Source organism: Micromys minutus (assembly GCF_963924665.1).
Source record: "Micromys minutus genome assembly, chromosome: 12".
Lineage (NCBI taxonomy): Eukaryota > Metazoa > Chordata > Mammalia > Rodentia > Muridae > Micromys > Micromys minutus.
In genome coordinates this window covers 57,875,797-57,882,584 of record NC_137981.1, presented here as the reverse complement: position 1 = coordinate 57,882,584, position 6,788 = coordinate 57,875,797, and positions in this window count along the sequence as shown.

Below are 6,788 nucleotides of genomic sequence, written 5' to 3'. Positions count from 1 at the left end.
AGGCAAGAAGGTAAAGAAGAACAAGACAAAACAAGTGCATAAGCCAATGTGTTGGCAAGTTCTATGTTGCTCTGAAAAAACATACCTGAGAAATTTAACTTAAAAGATCTGGCTCCTGGTTCTGGAGCTTCAGTTCTCGACCGCTGGCTTCATTGATGCGTGTAGACACTTCTTATCTGGCTATTAATGAAGCAGAGACCAGAATTCTAGAGCTTAGTCAGCCTCCTTCTTTTCTCTTTGTCCAACTGGCCCATGTGGTGGTACCGCCCATCTATAAACGGGTCTTCCTTCTTAGCTAAACAACTCTGAAAGCACACTGGGGTTATGATATATGAAGAGGTGTGCCTCCTTAACACTTTGAGTGTTTCTTAACTGAAACAAGTTACAGTTGAAATTAACCAGCACCAGCCACATGTAAAGCAGCCAAGGAAGTCCTGCCAGTTACACAATTCCAAAAGGGTGTACGTCAAACATTTCTCCTGTGTGACTGCCACTGTTCAGTGGGCATCCTCATGGCCATGCCAGGGGTCTAGCTATCCTACTTAACAAAAGTTAAAAACAAGCAAACAAAAAAGAGATGGGACCTAACTGCTTTGGCCTTTTGGCCCGGGTCTCCCAACACAGAATGGCCAAATGCATGGAGCAGGATAGGGGTATGCAGCTCAGGGTGCTGACTTCTTAGTGAGCTGGTGGGGTTCCAGGGTTCCACGTTTAGTGACACTTGAGGGTTTTTCTGACAGGGTTTTATTTTTACCAGACCTCTGCTCAAATCCACGATTCCCTACGTTTAAACACCTTCCGAAGTGGTGATGAAAGTTTCTGAGATCTATACGGCAGTTACAGGTTTCTCTATGCCTGGAGAATTTAGACCAGCAAGTTTGGTATGCCCTCCATCCATGCCCAGGAACCATCAGAGGCCATCCCTTCCAGTGGGAGTGATAACAAACCACACAGGATTGTACGTTACACAATCTTAAAATGCTCATGACTTGCTATCTGAAGCACACTCATTGTTAGTAATGGGAACATTATGTGGAGCACACTCATTGTTAGTAATGGGAACACTACGTGGTTGGTTAAGGTCCATACAGTTAAATCAGAATCACAGCGGCATATGAATGTCAGTGCAAGAAATAGTTATCCAGGATCCATGATGGTGGACAATAAACCTGCATGCTTGCTCGTGTGCCTTGTATCTGTTTCTTGTTTTCTTTAACAACCTTTGTCCTCAAGATGTTCCCCCCGTGTGCTCTGGCCCAACAGTAATCGTTTCTCAGGATGATCTTAAACTCTCTGTCTCACAAGCATGTTACGTGTTTACATCTGTCTGTGTCCTAGCTGCTCACCGCGGGTATCTCTCTATAGCTCACTATTAATCACCCACGTCTCTGGGGTTATACAGAAAACAATTTATGCTACAAAATAAAATCTTCCTTTAAAATTGTTTGCCCTGAAAGTGAGGAGGGTGGAAACCACAAACTGTTATTATTTTCTCTTGGATGGATCTAAATATTAACATTCCCTTGGCTTTAAAGATTATTTTTAAGCCGCTCTCTTATAAACAGGCGAACATAATAAGGCTTTGCTTGTCTCGGGCTCTGTCTGCAGCACCGCGGAGCCGGACGGGGGGCATCCACTCAACAGGTTTTCTTTGGCAGCAGACACAGAAAATAAAGATGTTTAAATAGCTTCAAATGTTGTAAAAAGCAGCATATGGTAAATTATTTGAATGGTAAATGTTTGAAACAGTCTAAGGATCCTCATGTACAGGAGGAAGATGCTGTCTCATTGCAACTGCGTTAGCTACTCTGTTTCTAGACAAATCAGAGGAAGAAGAAAAGCAGCCAGAGGAGGAGGAGAAGGGGAGAGGAGGGGGATGAGAAAGAGGAGGGAGAAGAGAAAGAGAAGGGGGAGAAGAGGAGGAGGGAGGGGAAGGGAAGGTGGAGAGGAGGGGAAGGAGAAAGAGGAGGGAGAGGAGGAGAGAGAGGAAGGGAAGGTGGAGAGAAGGGGGAGGAGGGGAAGAGGAGGGGAAGGAGGAAAAAAAGGAAGGGGTGGAGGGAGAGAAGGGGGAGGAGGACAGAAGGGGGAGGAGGAGAGGAGAGGGAGGAATGTTAGAAATTATGCTGTGCAGTTTGGGGAGAAAAGAGTTTATTTCACCCAGGGCAGTCAAGGCAGATTCTCAGGACAGGAACCTGGAGGCAGAAGCTGAAGTAGAGGTCATAGAGTTGCCTACTGGCTTGCCCATGCTTGTTCAGCCTGCTTTCTTATACAACCAAGGACTGGCATCTTATACAACCAACATTCAAGGGGTGGCACCTTGAATAGGCTGGGCTCTCCTGCATCAGTTACACATTAGAGTTAAGAAAATGTCCTACCCGTTTGCCTACAGCCTGGTCTTACAGAACACGTTCTTATTAAGGCTCTCTCCTCTTTGATGACTCAAGACTGCATCAAACTGCTATAAAAGTAGCCAGCACAGAGGGTCTGCCATGAGTAAGATGATAAGGTAGAAACTGCAGCAGTGAAATGACATTCACCTACTTCTGGATTCTCGATGTTCCTGGTACCCTTAGGAGAGCCCTCATTTCACACATGAAGAAACCAAGGTTCCCAGAGCCAAATGAATGCAGACACCAAGAACTGGGGAATAGAAATGAGTGACTGTGATCCATGCTTTCCCTTCCTGATCTAATCTGTCCACCGAGTCCCCAGGAAGCCCAGGAGAAAAGTTACATTGTCACAATCAGTTAACTGGAGCAAAGAGAGGCATGGGAAAGGGTGCGGGATCTGGAAACAGTGCTGCCAAAGTCAGCAGGCCAGGCTTGCCTGTCCTTGTGGGGTTTAGTTCTGAGTTTGCAGATTTGCTTTGATTGATTTGTTGAGCAAGAGGAAGTGTTGTGAGCAGAAGCTGCTACCCGGATGGGGCCCCCCGGATCCCCGGATGTCCTGCCTTGGCTCTTCTTGAGCAGGATCCTGATGATTTTATTTCAGTGGCCCCGACAGATCCCCAGAGCAGACAGAAAGGGTCCAAAGATACACTTGCTTCTCACACATTTCAGGGGCCAAAAAAAAAAAAAAAATCAATAATGAAGAAAAACAATGCTTTAATACAACATTTTAAAGTGGGGAGATATTTAAAATAAAATATTTTAAACTAAAACTAATGTTGCCCACCCCCCAGTACCTAAGCCTGAATAAAAATGGAAATCTTTAAAATAAAAGCGTGCCTTGGGATACTTGGCAGCAGACCTCTAAGTAGAAATGGCCGGTCTGGGTCCTTGGGAACATCTTCCCCTCTGTACAGCCCTGGGCATCATGGCGGTCCTGGTAGGCTCAAGGAAGGCAGCTGGTCAGCAAAGATGATGCTAACAGCCTTTTCCTGGGTACCCTTAAGGAAAACAAGCAAGCAAACAGACAAACAACCCAAGCAGGATTTCTCCATTTGCTACCCTATTTAGAAACGAGGGTAGCATTTCTCAGGGGTGCGTTTGAGAAATTAAATCTCTTCCCTCTACATCTTCTCCCTAAAACCGAAGAAATGACAGGGGGAGAAGCCAGTGCCTATAGACTGGAGCCTCAGGGCTTCTCGGTGCCTATTTTTTTTTTTTTTTAATTATTTTCATTCTTTTAAGTTTACTATTATGGGTATCAACTTAGGAAAACTTGGTTGTGTTCTGGGCAGGGCAGCTATGCTATGTGTGGTCTTCCGATCTCACGGCAGAATTCTCCAGTCGGTGACCTTGGTTCTGAGGACTCAGCCCGGCAGTCATGGTGCTGAATACAAATATAGCTTCCTCCCACCCCAGAACACATTCATTTATTATTTTAAAAATATTTTCTTTGGGCTCCTTTAATCCTTGGGGACATTTGCTTGACAAATAGCAAATAAGTCCCCTAACCAGACAGTTGTTATAAATATTTGTGGCGTTTATTCAAGCCATTTTCACTGGAGACCTTTTCTCTGGGGGTTGGAGGGAGGAGAGGTAGCTGCCTTGACCTCAACATTTGGGACATGATTTTCCCTAAAATAACTACAACATCCATCTATTTTCCCCTGATGGTGTGTCAATTTTTTTAATGAGAGGCTGGGTCCTTCTGGTGACTTTGGTCTCCATGGTAACAGTTTCATGTGTTTATTCTGGCTCACTGAAGTACCAAGAAAAAGTTGACTCACTTTTGACTGAAGGGGGGAGGGTCTCTCTAATTAGAGAATAATTACTTAAATTTTGATCACAAACATGAAGATACTGCGTGCTTCAAAATAATTGCCATGTAGCATGTTTTACATGACAAATTAAAGAACATTTGGGCAAATGTTTCCAAGCCTTGGCTGAGTCTTTACAAGTGCAGGTGTTTTTGAGATTATTATTATTATTTCCATCCATGTATAACAGACCCTGACTTTCTTCCCGAGAGTCTGTCTCTCGCACCAGGAGCTGAGTCATGCAGTAAGTAATGGACCAAGTGTCTGCAGTGACGAATGTACTTCTAAGGGCTATTAGGGGCCGATGAGATATGCTACCGAGGCCAGATCAATACTATAACATTTGTCTTCAATAGCCACAACCAGGAGAGGCAGAAACGTGGCCTGGATATCAGCGTTTCCAACTCCTCACATGTGGGGACACAGCAGGGACCTCAACATTTTCTGTGATTATAGCCTTTTAAAAAGGTTAATTGGCATAGCACCCGACTTTGCTCTTCTTTAAGAGGGGAGCAATTGGGCATGCAGGACAGTTCAGCAGGTAAAGGTGAGCCCAAGACTCAAAGCAAAGTTCAGGATAGCCTTTTCCTCACACCCCATCTGGTTGAGTCTTGATCAGTAAGACTTACCTAAAATATGAAATGCGTATTTCCCTGGCAAAATTGAGAGCCGTTTTACACCGGGACCCTCTGGTGAAGGACTTCCTAAGACACAGTATGGTGAAGATGGCTTTATGAACATGCACAGCTCATGCAACTTGCAGAGAAACTGTAGAGCAAAGCTGATGTGGTTTGGATATGGCTCTAGGAAACGGAGTGATGGATGTTTCTGGGCAGCATTGCAAATCCATCCCTTTGATGGCTCTTACCAAACTCTAGACTTTGGAAGACAGGCCTTTATTCAAGGGAAAGCATATGCTCACCTAATCACAGCTCATTAAGTGTATGTGCCAGTGGCTGAGGGCAGCTGCCTGCATGTGACCCGGTCACTTCTCAATAGGAACCCAGCAGGGAACTGACCTCTGCTTCAGTTGCAAGAGTTTAGCTTTCTTAGTCTTGCAGGGCTTCAGAAGGGGCTTGAGTGGTTGGAACTGAGCTTTTCTGACCCCACCTAGAGCTGGCCCCTCCCTCGGTGTCCTCTCTCCAGCTGCCCTGGTCCTCTGACTCTGTCATTTTTTTTCTCTTGGTTTGGGATTCAAAACGTGCTGACTCAGGAACTTGACTGTGGCCAGTACAGTTTAGGTTCTAGAAAGGGGAATTTTGGACACACTTCCTTTGTCTGCATGACTCCGTACTGATGCCCAAAGAAGCCTTTTTAAGCCTACAAACTTCTATTCAAAGCTGCTATTTGGTAAGGGTCTAGGAGACAGATGTTGTGAGTCAGCCAGGAGCTTCTCACACCACATGACTGTCCCCATCCCCTGAGGATGGGCAGTGACTCTGCATGGGACATCTGCTGCAGTAAATATTGAAAAGAAAATAGAATCTGCTGCTACCAGTCCTGCTCAGTTTCTCTCTGTGGGAGTTGCTCCAGTGTGGAGCTTGAGATCTTTCTCTACCATGAAGTCCCCATACCAACCTCTCAGCTGTCTCTCTTTTAGTCTGCGACTTTGGCTACTGTTTCCTTATAGAGCCACAGGTCACCACACTGAAACCGCTCACCCCGGCTGCTCCTCTACCAGCAGAGAACTTAGCTCACATTCTCCACAACCCAGTAAAAACATGACTCACAACCACCAACTTATCAAACAGGTTTATATGTTAAATTCTCAATCCACAAACCCGCTACACAATAAGCTTACAACCAGTGGACAAAGATATAAACTGCCCATCAAGAAAAGATAAATTAGACCCATAGAAACCCTTAGAAATAATCATAACAACCTCATCAAGCTAGAAATGCACCGAGGGTAACATACACATCGGTGTTCCTGCCACCCATCTCCTCTTCCACTTTCCTTGACCTTTTCCCTCCTACCTCTCTACTATTCAATCATATATCACTTTCACATAAACCTACAGACATCCATAGCCCTGGACCCTGCTCTGAGATCATCAGAAGTTGGTCTTTTTGTTTCTAGTTTCTCCACTCCTCATTCTCACTGGGCTGTCACCTCTGCCTGCTTTGTGCACACCATGAAGAGCCTCCAGGATGTGAGGTAGTTCTTAGGCTATGAATAGTACTACGAATAAAACTAGAGGTAGAAAGAAACTAAGAAACAGCTCAAATTAGATAAAGGGATTTCTCTAGTGATGCTCAAAGGAGAGGCAGGGAGATTCAGAAGCCTGAGCGTTCACACAGCTGATACATGCCAGGGTTATTCTGGCGGCTTCCCTCACCAGGGCTAAAGGCCTGGTGATATTGGGTACAGTCTAGGGCTTATGGTTCTGATATTGGCTGAGACCCCTGGTTTCTCTCAGAGACAGACAGAGCAGAATAGAAACTTGAGGGGTTCAACCATAAGCTGCCTGAGGAGAAAAGGAGCCTGAGGATCCTGGAGATCACCTCAAACCTGCGGATAGAGTCTAGTTTGTCAATAGCTTAAATGTCAATTTTTTTTTCTGTTGGTGTTAATAACAAATTT